We start from the raw sequence: 14,864 nt of genomic DNA, 5'->3' as shown, positions 1-14,864 counted from the left end.
TGGTGATGAGGGCTTGGATGATGGTATTCCTGGTGATAATGAGTATGAGGGCTTCAGGGCCTGGGATCCCATGTAGTTCCTTCAGGATTATGGTTCTGTGGTTCAACTTCTCCAGGCCTTTGATGCGACGTACTGTGGTGTGTATTGTCAAGGTACTTCTGGGTCAGATCTTGCACTGAAGTCAGGTTCAGGGATGAAATCTTTCAATTCATCAGGAGGGAGAGTTGGTAGGGTGTTGTATTAGTTTCCTTTGCAAGTAGAGGGTGATTTTGAGGGTAAAGCAAAGAGATTTTCCGTTGGATGTTAGCTGGTGGATGAAGAATTGCAGGTTGATTCCAGACAGCCAATGAGGAATTTGTGGTTGTTTGTTCCTATTGATAACAAGGAGGAATTCTTTGTTGGCCAGGTTGTGTTTTAGGTAGGGGAAAATCATCCTGTTCAGAAAGACTGAGGTACGTTTTGGGTTGCCACATGTCACAATCAGTCGCTTTTTCACAGAGTTTTGTGTCATTAGTCTATTTCTGGATCTTGAAGCAGCAATTGGTGAGTAGGGTTCTAAGGGGTTGATTGTAGAAATTAAAATAATAGGGACAAGATGGAATCTTGGAGGAGATTGGAAGGATCTGGGATCTTGAGGTTCCCATCTGCATGAAATGTTAGTGGCTGGTGAGGTGCGAGTTTCACTGCTGCAGAACTGTTTCTATGTGTGTTTCCACTGCATGTATCAATGCTTGGTTGGGTGAATGAAAGATAGTGGAGAGGTCAAGAAGGATCTGGAGGCAAGGGTCATTCTTTTTTGTGATCAGGAGTACTTTGTTAGCGATGTAAACATTCCCAGTCTCTGTGCTACAGTGTGGGCTGAAGGGGTTTTCGTATTTTTAAAAGAGGGCGTTCTTGCTTATCTAATTTTGGAGTGGATTGGAGACTGCTTTCTAGGTGTTCACTTGTGTTTTTTCAGGGTGGTGGTTTATATGTGGAGGATTGTGTTGATATCTGTTGTTGGCTGGCAGGGGACAATGAGTCTGATGAGGTTTTCCTGAAGTGATTCAGTGGGGAGTTATTGAAGCACCGATAAGTTTGCTTTTCTCCTTTAGGCTGTCCTTGGTAGTTTGCTGTGGTTTGAGACAGAGTGTAGGGTATTGTGAGATGGTCAGCCAGTCTATAGGCAGAGTGACCTTTCATTGCAGGAGAGGCAGTTAAGATGAGGCATCGGATGTTGCCTTTGGAGTGGCTAAGTATGGTTACATGTTGCTAGAAGTTCAGGATATTAAGAAGAGTGAGGAGCTGTTTCATTGCGTCTCGAGGGAAGTTGAAGTCTCATAGGAACCTAAGGGCCATATTATCAAGAACAGCGATAACATTATCGCCGCTTTAGCAGGAAACTGCTGCTAAAGTGGCGATAAGGGGCTTGATAATATGCCCTTTTGAAATCCCATAGAAGCCCAGGTTCTGGGGTGAAAATCTTGAAGCAGGATTTCGTTTTTGAAACAAAAAAAAATGCCTCTCACCATGGGAGTTATCACCCATGCTGAGGAGGGCATTAGATAGTTTTCACTGCCCCTTACCGCCGGGGTTTCCTGGTGGTGATGAGCAGTGAAACTACACCACATCTAAATTTGGTGGGCAGACCATCATCTTGGCAGTAATGATGCAATGTAATGAAAATATAATTTCTAAAGTGCACTAATACCCGCGGGTGTCTAGGCACTGAAGCTTCATGAGGGGAGGAAACTGGGTAGAGTCCCCAGACAGTGGCGAACTGCTTGAGTGAAGGAGGATGAGTTTGATCCCCACCACCAAGATTTAAATCAGCTGCTTATTTCCTCTATGCGTGTCTCTTTCGTGGTGTGGCTAGCACGCAAAGCGGTGCACCAGACTTACATCCATCCCCTCATAGATGCAAGCACCAGTGGTCCCTCCTGCACTGCCCCCAAAATCCAAAATGTGCCATCCCCTCAACCCTTCACTCATCGGCCCATTGGGGACATGGCAAAGGATTTATGGGCACACCGTTAAGGTTGCAAAAAAGGGCACTTTGTTGTTGACTTAGAATAGTTGCATCTTCTGCCGTGATGGCCTAGCACTAACATGTACTTGCGATCAGACTAATATGTCAGAGAATTATAACCTCCCCCACCTTCTAAAGAAAACATCAATCTGCACAAATCAACCCTGTTTGAATTAAAGCCCCCTCACCACTTCCAATTTCCCATCTTTCTTAATCAGACCTTTTTACTTTCCTGGGGTGTACATATCTAGTTCCAGGACTTCTGACTCACGATTCGCATTACTGGTTCGCCATAAGCGGGACATACATCTCCTGGTCAGCCTCTCCCTGAAGACTTTATTCCTTTTACCCCTGTTTATTAAACCAACAAAAGCTGAAAACATAGATACAACTCCAGTGACTTTTTTCTGTCACCAGATGAATCTTCTACAGGGGTGTTCTTTCTCGCCCTACATTTCACCTCGTCCTAAAATCTCCCCTCAACTCGCCTAATTACACCGCCAGCCTTAAACCCTGCAACTCCCATCTCAACAGCCCTGGGTACAAAAGACAGACTCTTAGGCACCAGGACAAATGCACTGACCAGCATCTATCCACAATGTTCCTCAGTCTAACCTACTAAACGTATCACACTCCCCGCTGTAGCCATGAAAACCCCTAGGGTGGGGTGAGGCTCTGCCCCGCTGCCTGCATGTCTCCCCCTTTACCAGGATGTAATAGCTGTAGCTGGGAGATCACTTTTACAGTACCTCCCAGCATCACTGCCCTAATAGGCACTTTTCACCCTTGCCTAATCTTCTTGTCCATTGATTTGGTTCTCCTAAGAGTGCGCCGTAGGCCTCACAGAGTCTTCTTGCATCTTCCAAGCTGATCTATGGCCACGCCAAGGCTTAATTGGTAGCCACGGCCCGTGCAGGTAAGAAAGGTGGGGCCAGGGGGGATTCGACAGATGACCACGAGGGAAAATTAAATAAATAATTAATTTCCCCTTGTTTCCGTCTATCAAAATCCCATCCCACCCCACCCCACGTTGCATAGTTTTAATTCCACCTCATGCCTCTTTAATTCACCACCTGACACTCGCTGTCTCCTTCATGTTATCTTTAACCCAGTTGTCTCACTTAGTCCCTGCTTTCTGTCTTTCTTTTCCTCCTTCTTTCCCCTTTGTATGTTTTTCTCTCTCTCTCTCTCTTTCTGTGGATCAAAGTTTGTTGTAGTCCCAAGAAATGAGTGCAGGTGAACCCCACATGCAACCACTGGCTCAAATTAAACCCTGGTTCCTACTGCCCCTGCCAATCACCTAAAGCCACTCCATGCTACCCTAAACCTGCCTCTAAATTAAAATTCTGATATTAAAGTTGTGATGATACTCAAGCATAATCCAGCTGCCTCCACCGCCCACCCTCACAGCTAATTCCCTGAGATTTCTTTTGCATGGGTGTGAACATGTGGCCATTTGCCATGCACAGGCCTCATCTCCTATTGGAGCCCTCCCCTACCACCCACCTTCAGAGCCTAATGGTTCAATCTCACTCTCTTTTCCCTATTCCTTCCAGCCCATCCCCTTCATTCATCAGTCTGGATATTTGCAATAAGAGTTCCACTATACCTTTCAATACGTTGCAAATAAATTCCCTAATTCCCTTTCATTTGGCCCTTACAGGCCCATTTTCTTGGTGGCCACATATGTATGTTTTGGTATTTCTAAGGTGCGATCCTCGCATTCTAGCAGAAGTGCGCTGTACAGTAAGAACCCACTGTGGGTATATATGGGGCAAGGGCACAGAGGGAGGAGGTAGAGATAGTGGAAGGGGTGAGACGTTAGCCTATCTGAGAAGTGTTCTCTCAAGAGCTGAGTCTTTAGTTTCTTCCTGAATTGTGGGAGGGTTTGTGCTGTTCTGATGTCAGAGGAGATGTACTCCAGATACTGGAAGGTATATCAAGACTTGTTTTCTCCTGCAGTGCTCAGTCTATAATCTGGTGATGTTTGCAGCTGCTTGTCTGACATTGACCTCGAGATATTGTTAGTTTGTCAGCCAGGTAAACAAGAGTTTTAGTGTAAAGGGCCTTGCTCCAGTCTTGCAGTGGGAGCCAGCGTACAGACCTTTATTGAGAGGGTGGTATAATCAGTATAGGTTGGAGAGCCATGATTGAATCACAGACTGCTTGGTGTCTTCATGGGGTTTAGCATTAGGTAGTTTGTTGACATTCAATTTGGATTAATTTGAGGCAGGCTTTTGCCTATGTATGTTGTTGGTTGAGGAGACTTTGAGATAGAGTTAGGTGTCATCATCATACTGGTGATCTTGAAGTTGCTGTCTGTATAAATGTTGAAAATGATGGGTAATATCAGGACTCCACAGGTAACGGGAGAGTCCAGGATTTGGTAGTTCCTTTCCGAACAGGTTGGTGAGGTACGAAGGGAACCACTGTCAGCTTTTGCCAGTGAGGCCCATGTGAGTTTTTATGGTGTGAATCAATGTTGGATGTTCGAGGGTGATGAAAACTTCAGAGGGGTCAAGGAGGACCAAGAGGCAATGGTCATTTGTGTCCTTGAGGAAGAGGGTGTGGCCAACTACTTGGTTCATGGCTGTTTCATTAGCCTCTAACATTTCTCTCTTCTCCTCTCATCCCTCTAGGCCACCTGCCAATGCCTCTACGAGCTCACTGTTCCTAACATCACATTTCTCTTGTCCTCCTTTGACATGGCCCATCCACCCAAATCTTACTAATGCCCTCTCATGCCCCCACTTCAAATCCCTAATTTGCACTACCTCCATCTATTCTAGCCATACCCCACATTTTTTCAATACTTACTTGGAAACAAAAATACCAATACCATGCTTCACCAACCACCATCTGCTTCTCCACATTAGTCGGTGGTTGTGCATCTCTCACCTTGCATCCTCACCAGTTCACCGTCTACCACATGCTCGGGTGTTAAGGTGGTCTCAACTCACTCATTAATGGTACCCTAGCCCTGTAGCCACTGCTCATTCTTGGTTTCTACTCCTATTCGTATATATATATATATATATGTTTGTATGTATGTGGTATCATTTGTCTAGTGGGAACCTAGCAAAAGGCACAAGTACAGTCAATGAGTGATTGAAGAGAAAGGTGGATTCTAGCAGTGGGATGTTACCAAGTGATAAAGCAGTCCTCTTAAAAGAGGTGGATCGTCCACTATTTTCTAATTTGGAGCAGGGTAGAGGTGGCCTTGGTGGATATAGATGTTGCTCCAGATTTTGGGTCCATAAACGGAGAACGCTGTTGCAATGTTTTTTTCTTTTTAGCACTTCATTATCTCCTCTTTGATGGTGTCCTGGCTTGTCCTGGCTACGGATCACCAACATCCTACACTGGTTTGGCTCCCTGTTTCTCTTAAAAGCTTACCACCTCCAGTGGCTCTCAAGGAGTGCAAACTACCAGTCCTTGTAGATGATGCAGCCGATTTTGAACAGGAGACCGGCTAGGAAGGGAAGTCAGAAGTCAGAGGAGTTCCATCAAGGTTAAAGTAATGTCATCATATTACTTTCGGTCATTAATGAGATGAGATGAACCGCTGCCTTTACGATGCTCTCAAAGTGGCAAGTGTGGAACTCGAGATGCACGAATACAAGGGTCTCAACAGAAGCTCTGAAGTCACTCTCTAGAAGGAATTGGTTCACTTTTGCAGTAAAGAGATCTAGTGTGGGGTGCCTGGGTTTTCATGGTGATGTGTTTCTTTAGGGTGATGTCCTTGGCCAGGGTGAATTATTTATTAGTTGATGTTCAAAATCCATCCAGGTTCAGGTCCGGTTTCATATGGCAGTTCTTGGAAAAAAGTAGGAATTCTGTCTTGGTGGGATTGAATTACAAAGTCTGAATGAGGTGCATGATGATAATATTGTCGCAAACATTTTGTCAGACATAAATATTGTCAAAAAAATAATGCAGTTACAAGAATATTGTCTTATAGAATACCACAGGCAAATATATATATATATATATATATATATATATATATATATATATATATATATATATATATATATATATATATATATTTAAAGTTTTTATCTTTAAATTATAGTTGTATACAGTATAGATTCTGTATATTTTTTTTGATTTATTGTTTTATTAATATATTAATTTTAGGTGGTTAGTTTTTAAGTAGTTGTTTTATTGTTTTGGTAATATTTTTAAAGTGTTGTTTTTGAGTTGATTTAACCCCTTCGACGCTCATGACGGAGCGGTTCCATCATGAGCGTCGGTTGGGCTGTGCTCATGACGGTACCGTTCCGTCATGACCACGCCCGTTCTTAAGAACGTTCAGCACAGCGCGAAAATTCGCGCCGCGCTGATGCGGTTAATTGTTTTCAAATGTTTGGCAGTTTGTTGGTTTATAGAGGAGTAGGATGGGAAGATCTTTAAATATAAATTTCAATGTGTTTTACACATTCTTTTACAATTTGTAACGTAATTGGCTTGTTAAATTGATAATCTGAATAATTTGTTAGTTTATTTACTTTATATGAATAGAAAATGTATTTTTACAATTGGTTAATCATATTATGACTTATGTATCTATATTACTATTATAAAGAGAGAACTGGGAACCTTTGAGGCGGGTAAACTCCAGAAGTACACCACCAATCACAACACTCAATACAGCGTTGTAAAGGGGAGTTCCAGGAGATGGACATAGGCTATACATTTGTACAACATATACATTACAAAGGGCAAACAACATTAGGGGTAAAGTAGTTCCTTGTGAGCATTGTTCTGCTGTTAGGGAGTAGCATGGGCGTGTGAAACTAAGCCTGTGGGCGGCAACATTGGCAGAGGGGCATGTCCCAAAATGCATTAAACTTCAATCGCTTACAGGGGCTGCGAGCTTCAAGCACACAGAAAACACAGCGAGTTCACGAACAAAACTTCAAGCCTTTATACAGGTGCCGGTGGTGACATGAGGAGCGTGGTCATGTGTAAGTAAACATGTCGGGGGAAACATTGTCAGAGGGGCATGGTTAAAAACATTACAAGTTCAATCTGTGGCATGGGCTCTGACTTACATGGGTACTCACTTCACACATTCCGCGCTACATTCATGCCTTTCGGAAAGCAGGCTTTGGGTCGGTTCGGATCCGACATAAACAAAGGGGCGCGGCTTACAGAAACAGCATGCCTTACCTAAGCAAAAGGGAAGAGGATATAGGGGCGCGGTACCGTTCGTCACAGCCCACTTCACGACGCCTTCATTGTCAGTCGGCTCAGAGCACAGCAAAGGGGTGCGCCTTCCACAAACAACCAATGACGCACAATTTAGTAAAAGTATCACACTACTTGCCGCGAAAAATATGCTACACCTTTACAGATTGGGCCAAAAAAATAAATAGCGCAAGGATTGCTCTACGCACTCTGCCCATTATTTCTAACATATGGACAAAGGCGTTCTCGGAGGGCTCACTCGAATTGCAGCGCCAAAGCGGAGAGAGTTTCAGACTTTCCACTCCATCAAACGTTTGCGCAGGGAGACCATTATTACACTCGTAGGGACAAAAACATTCTCAAAAGGCTCACTGAAATTGCTGCACCAAAGCGGACACAATATCACACTTTGCACTACATGAAACCTTCGCACAGGGGGCTGCCACTGAAAGAAAAAACATGTCGATTTCAATAAGGCTCATTGAAGTTGCCGAAAGAGACGTCATGTATGCTAATTGACGGCGCTTGCCGTTATCCCACACTTACAAGCCAAAAGCGCGCTTCTAAAAGCACAATCATTGATTTACTAATTGCGCACATTATTTCAAGACTCAACACTAAAACATTCTCGCAGTGATCCCTGTAATTGCAGCACGAAGACAAACAACCTTTCACACTTAGCCCTACATCAAAGGTTCTCACAGGGGGCTGGACAAAGGCGTTCTCGGAGGGCTCAGTGACATTGCTGCACCAGAGCGGATATCATTTCACACTTTGCACTACATCAAAGATTCGCACAGGGGGCTGCCATTCAAAGAAAAACATGCCGATTGGAATGAGGATAATTTAACTTGCCAAAACAGACCTGATGTATGCTAATTGACCGGGCTTTCCAAAATAACACTGCTCTGTCGCCACAAGCCGAAAACGTGCTTCTAAAACCACAATCATTCCTTTACTAAGTTTGCGCATTACTTCAGGAGTGCAGCACGAACACAAACACCCTTTCACACTTAGCCCTACATCAAAGGTCGACACACGGGGCTAACATCAAAACACACATCGCTATTTCACTAAATCAAACTCCACTTTCACAAACACAGCTGCTGTATGGAACTTAATGCTGCTTTTCTCTATCGCGAAATTCTGTTGCCACAAGACAGAAACTTGACAATCAACATTTGAGGCGTTTCAGGAACATTAATTACACTCACTATTTTTTACAAATACATAGGGGACAACAGTACAAATAAGACCAGCAGGAATTGAAGCACACTTTCAGACTTTCAAATACATCAATCTTGCGCAGCGACTTCCACTTTCACACTGAGAAGTGAATACTGACTTCTGCAAGAAATTCACCATTTACAATCCAAAGTACCATTAACTATACTCACAAATTCACACAACGCCCTGCTAATAAACATAACAATGAATAATTAAGGGCATTATTTTCTGAATACATAATGCTTTTGTACCTGACACACTTTTACCATACTGTACTCTACTGCGAACAGGCAGAGTACTAGATTTGCTACATTGTACGGTTTCATTAAACTTTCATACCATATCGAAATCACACATCCCCTCTTCAAAAAAGGTGCACAAAAGCAACATTCAATCACAACTACACCACTGCAAGACACAATTCAAGTTACCTCAACTATCATTACACATTTTTCATCATTTACATCAACTTTTTAAAAATGGTGAAGAGGAAGACACAACTTCCAAGGGCAACATCTAAAACACGGGCACAAAGGAATAAGCGCATACGACAAACACAGCTACATGATCACGAACAGTTAACAAACATCGGTGCTCCATCTACTTCGGAGGTTTCACAGCCTATTCATCACAACAGTGACCAGCCCTCAACATCCACTACTAGACACAATAAAACAATTGTAACACGCATACCTCACATTTACCATCATCCACCAGGACAAAACAATGACGACATACCTCATGCTTCAACTTTACAAATAACACCAACAACATCTCAAACAGAAGTTACACAACTCCCTTTACTACAACATCCACAAACAGTACATGGACTCAGATCAGCATTCAACTACAACCCACTTATTGACTACATCAACAATGCAGATGTTATAATTGGCAACATGGGCAGTGTCTGTAGCAAGTGCTACGTACTGAAATGGAAGGCGGAACCTAAAGGCCTTTGTTGCTCATCAGGAAAGATCATTATCAAAAACATACAAGAGCCACCTCTACTCATTAAACAACTACTTGATGGCACTCACCCACTTTCTAATCATTTCTTAACAAACACACCCCGTTATAATACTCTATTCCAAATGACATCCTTCGGTGCTAATGAAGTCAAAAAAGGCTATTTCATGCCTACTTTTAAAATACATGAACAGTTATACCACTTAATTGGCAGCATGCTTCCAGAAGAAGGAAAGTCTCCACAGTTTCTACAAATATATTTCCTTTCTGAAATGCAACCAGTAGATGCACGCCCACACATGATCCCAAACTTAAACATGCACCTTATTGAAGAACTACAAGACACATTGCACACTCATAACACCTACATTCAGTCACTTAAATACAACTATGAGATACATTCACATGATGAAGATTTCAAAATTATCATCCACGCAGATCAACGACCTCCAAATAAACATCCGGGGAGATATAATGCACCAACAACTGATGAAGTTGCTGTTCTTTTAGTAAATGAAAACAAGGGCCCACGTGACATTGTCTTACCGAGAAGGAATATTACGTAAAGTCTCAGAATTGCATAGATCATATGATCCCTTACATTACCCCATTCTATTCCCTAGAGGGAAGATGGTTATTGTCTAAACATACCACAAGCTAACAGCGCTAGGAACAAAACTGTTACATGCATGCAGTACTATGCCTATACTCTAATGGTTAGATCCACAACTTTCAATACCTTACATTGGTTCAGAAATCTTTTTAATCAATATATATTGTGGATATGATGGCAAAAATGATCACCAAAAGGCTCGACTTCATACGCCGCAATCAAACACAACTACGTGCAGAAAACTACATCAATTTAAAAGATGCACTCAATCAAGATCAGCACGTTCAAGCTTCGGATATTGGACAACACGTAATTTTACCTGCTACCTTCACTGGCTCACCAAGGTACATGCACGAAAAGACACAGGATGCAATGACATACGTTAGGCAGTATGGGAGACCTGATTTGTTCATCACTTTCACATGCAATCCAGAGTGGCCAGAAATTAAAAAAGAGTTATTTCCCAAACAAAGATCGTGCGATAGACATGACATCGTTGCACGTGTATTCAATTTAAAAGTGAAAGCACTAATGAAAATGCTAACACAAAAACATATCTTTGGATATGCCAAAGCTTACGTATTTACCATTGAATGGCAAAAGAGAGGACTGCCACACGTGCACATCCTATTGTGGCTTGAACCTAAAATACAAGCAGACGAGGTGGATCTGATTATATCCGCTGAGCTGCTAGATCCTGTCAACGATCAACAACTATTTATGATTGTTAAGAAAAACACGTTGCATGGCCCATGTGGTGAACACAATGTTCTTTCACCATGTATGAAAAATTGTATTTGTACTAAAAAATACCCACGCCCTCTCACTAATGAAACAGAAACTGGTGTTAATGGTTATCCCATTTACCGTCGAAGGAGCCCAGAACATGGCTGACATACAATCACAATGACTGTTAGAGGACAGGAAATTACTGTCAATAATCAGTGGGTGGTTCCATATTCCCCTGTACTGTGTCGCACTTTTAATGCTCACATTAATATTGAATACTGCCAATCAGTTAAATCTATCAAATATATTTGCAAATATATAAACAAAGGCTCTGATCAAGCAACTGCTACTATCGAAAACAAACAAAATGAAATTGAAACATATCTCAATGGCAGGTATATTAGTACTTCAGAGGCAGTTTGGCGCATTCTAGAGTTTCACATTCATGAAAGACATCCGACGGTCATACATCTAGCTGTACATCTGCCAAATGGACAAAGAGTATATTTTAATCAAAATAACATGACACACGTAGCGCAAACTCCTGCACCCACCACACTTACTGCCTTCTTCAAATTGTGTGCCACTGACAATTTTGCAAAATCGTTGCTATACCAAGAGGTTCCACAATACTATACCTGGGGGCAATCTACATTTACACGGAGGAAACGTGGCATTAACATATTAGGTCACCCTGGTGTCAAAAAGTACTCAGCTTTTGGGAGAATGTACACTATTAACCCAAACCAATCCGAGTGCTTCCATTTACGCATTCTTTTACAACATGTTCGGGGACCTACATGCTTTGACAGTCTTTTAACCATTCAGGGACAATTAATGCCTACCTACCAGGCTGCATGTAAAAAACTTGGACTCGTTGAAGACGACCAACATTGGAAACATACATTAGGTGATGCTGCCCTTTCAGATTGCCCAACTCAACTACGTCAATTGTTTGTTACTATTCTGTTGTTTTGTAACCCTTCTGATCCTATGTCTTTATGAGAGGAATACAAAGAACATTTATGTGAAGATATACTACACAGTAAACCACAACAAACACATGATGACTCAATACCATTCACTAATGACACCTTTAACCAAGGACTCATAGCAATAGAAGACTCGCTGTATGAACTAAGTGAAAAATCTTTAAAAGATTTCAAACTGCCAGAAACTTATAGAACTATACATACCACAGACAAACACACAGAAATAATACATTCTAATAATAACGTCCATGAATATGTTGCACAACATTTACCAAACTTAGTTCCTGATCAAACTGTCGCATACAACACCATTGTTCTTAGTGTTGAAAGTAAACAAAGGAAAATATTCTTCTTAGACGCGCCTGGAGGAACCGGGAAAACTTACCTAATAAACCTCATACTAGCTAAAATACGCTCTTTAGGACTATTGGCTCTTGCTGTTGCATCTTCGGGAATAGCTGCTACTTTACTAAGTGGTGGAAAAACTGCACATTCAACTTTTAAACTGCCTTTAAATGTTTCGGTTGAAAAAGAATCAACGTGCTCCGTACGCAAAAACGGCCCATTAGGAACACTGCTTCAAAGGGTCTCTCTTATCATGTGGGACGAATGTACTATGACATACGGCGCACATATAGACGCCATCAACAGAACTCTCCAAGACATTCGAAATGTAAATACCATAATGGGTGGCGTAACTTTTGTCTCTGCTGGTGACTTCAGACAAACTCTTGCTGTTGTTCCAAGAGGAACACGTGCAGACATACTAAAAGCATGCTTAAAAGCATCACACCTCTGGGACTGTGTAGAAACTCTCACATTATGCACTAACATGAGGACACATTTGGGAGGTGGAGATACTCACTTTGCTGATCTTCTACTTCAACTTGGTAATGGTGAGGTACCTAACAGTAATGGTAATATTAATATTGACAACTTAGGTATGACGGTCTCTACCTTACAGGAACTCATACAACATGTATACCCGGACATTGAGCATATTCTTACAAAAGACTTCCGGTGGATTTGCGAGAGAGCTATAGTTGCACCCAGAAACTCAAGTGTCAACCATATCAATGATCACATACTACTACAAATACCAGGAGACACAAAAGTGTATAAATCCATTGATACAGTATTAGAAAGTCAAGACGCCGTGCATTATCCCGGGAATTCCTTAACTCACTTAACCCATCCGGACTTCCACCTCATTTACTACAAATTAAAGTTGGTATTCCCATCATGTTATTACGAACCTACATCCACCTGATCTATGCAATGGTACACAACTACAAGTTATAAGTCTTTTGCCGTATGTCATTAAAGCTATTATTCTCTCTGGACCTGCAGCAGGACAGTTAGCTCACATTCCACGCATACCCATGATCCCAAATGATCTACCATTTCAATTTAAACGCTTGCAGTTCCCTATTAACATTGCTTTTGCTTCTACTTTTAACAAATCTCAAGGCCAAACATACAAAGTTATAGGCATTGACTTACGAGAAGACTGCTTCAGTCATGGGCAGTTATATGTTGCTCTCTCTAGGTCAGGAAATGTCCAAAACCAATTTATTCTACGTCCACAATCAAATGAAACAAAAAATGTTGTGTACCGGGAAATATTGAAATAATTACATTTTTACTATTAATAACATATCACACATTACTTTTCTACCCCGAACAACGTCGGGACGGGCTGCTAGTGTTTTTATATTGTAATAACTTTTTTAATTGCTAATTAATGTTTTAATTTTAATTGTGCATATGTCATTACTTATACAAATTAATAATATATAGTAATTGTAAACTAAAGTATTTGTTTGACCAAGATATTTGCTGATGTGTTTTGTTTTGGTTTCATTAACATTTACTTTCTTTTTAATTTTTTGTTGTGATTTATTTTTATTTATTTGAGTATTATTTCTCATATTTGTGTGTTTTCAGAACTGTAGTGCTTTTAATTTGGGATTAATATTTAAGTAGATAAAAAAGGTATAAGTCTATTTTGTACTTATTTAGTGGTGTTTTTGATTGTTTATAGAAAGGTGTTTTTTTTTATAAATAAAAATCTAATTGCCCCCAACAAGAGTTGCTTAGGTTGGAGTGGGAATAACAAATCTGACCCCTCCAAAGTCCAGCACTTTCTCAACTGTTGATTAGTTCGAATGGAAATAATAAATCTCATCCCTCCAAACCTCAGTACTTTCACCAATGTTGCTTATGTTGGAGTGGGAATAGGAAATATGACCCGCCCACAAATGTCAATGATTTTTCTACCTTTGCTACGATTGTAGTTGCAATCTTGCTCCAAAGTACAATCCTTTCGCCACTGTTGCTCAGGTCAGAGTGGTCATATTTAATCTGACCCCACCAAGGTCCAACTCGTTGTTTACTGTTGCTTAGGTTGTGGTGCGAATAGTAAATCTCACCCCTACAAAGTCCAATATTTCAACAGTGTTGCTTTGGTCGTGTTGGGAATCGCAAATCCGACTCCACTCCCCAAAATCCAACCCTTTTTCTCCTGTTGTTTAGGCAGGATTTTGAATTGTAAATCTGATCCCTCCAAAGACCCAAGCTCTCCCTTTTGTAGCTTAGATTGGAGGAGGAATATTAATTTGTATCTTTCTACATTAAAATGTTTTTCCTACTGTTTTTTATGATCAAAAGGGAGTGGTAAATTGTATTTTTCACAATTCTATTTTTATTAAAAACATTTTTGTGGTGAACTTGGAATGTTAACTTTGTTTCATTTATTTTTCTGGATTCATTTTATTTTAAATGGAAGACAATATTTTGCTTTCATTATCATTGTTCATGTTTATTACTTTAAATGTAACATATAAAATATTATTTTTGTTTTTGTTGTGGATACATTTATTTGTATTCATTGTTGTAGATTTTTGTACCAGATTTTTGCATTTTTGCTTATGTTTTTATTTTAATTGTAGTTCCTTTGTTATTTTTTGGGTTTCTAATAAACTTTAGTGCTTTTATTTTGCAGTACATTTTATTCCATTCTAGAAATTTTATTTAGGAAGTTTGAGTAATAAGTATTTTAATCATGTGTTTCTAAAATGTAATTTCGTTTATTTAGTACTAGCAGCCCGTCCCGACGTTGTCCGGATATGAA

General features: G+C 40.8%; 1 protein-coding gene across 1 annotated transcript in view; it reads left to right on the top strand.

Moving 5' to 3' along the window:
* LOC147693116 (uncharacterized) overlaps window positions 1–14,864 on the top strand; it is a 133,217-nt gene that overhangs the window by 36,599 nt on the left and 81,754 nt on the right. The gene's annotated exons all lie outside the window — the stretch shown is intronic.

The sequence above is a fragment of the Lissotriton vulgaris genome, chromosome 9 (assembly GCF_964263255.1).
Source record: "Lissotriton vulgaris chromosome 9, aLisVul1.2, whole genome shotgun sequence".
Classification (NCBI taxonomy): Eukaryota; Metazoa; Chordata; class Amphibia; order Caudata; family Salamandridae; genus Lissotriton; species Lissotriton vulgaris.
This window is presented reverse-complemented; position numbering and strand designations above follow the sequence as displayed.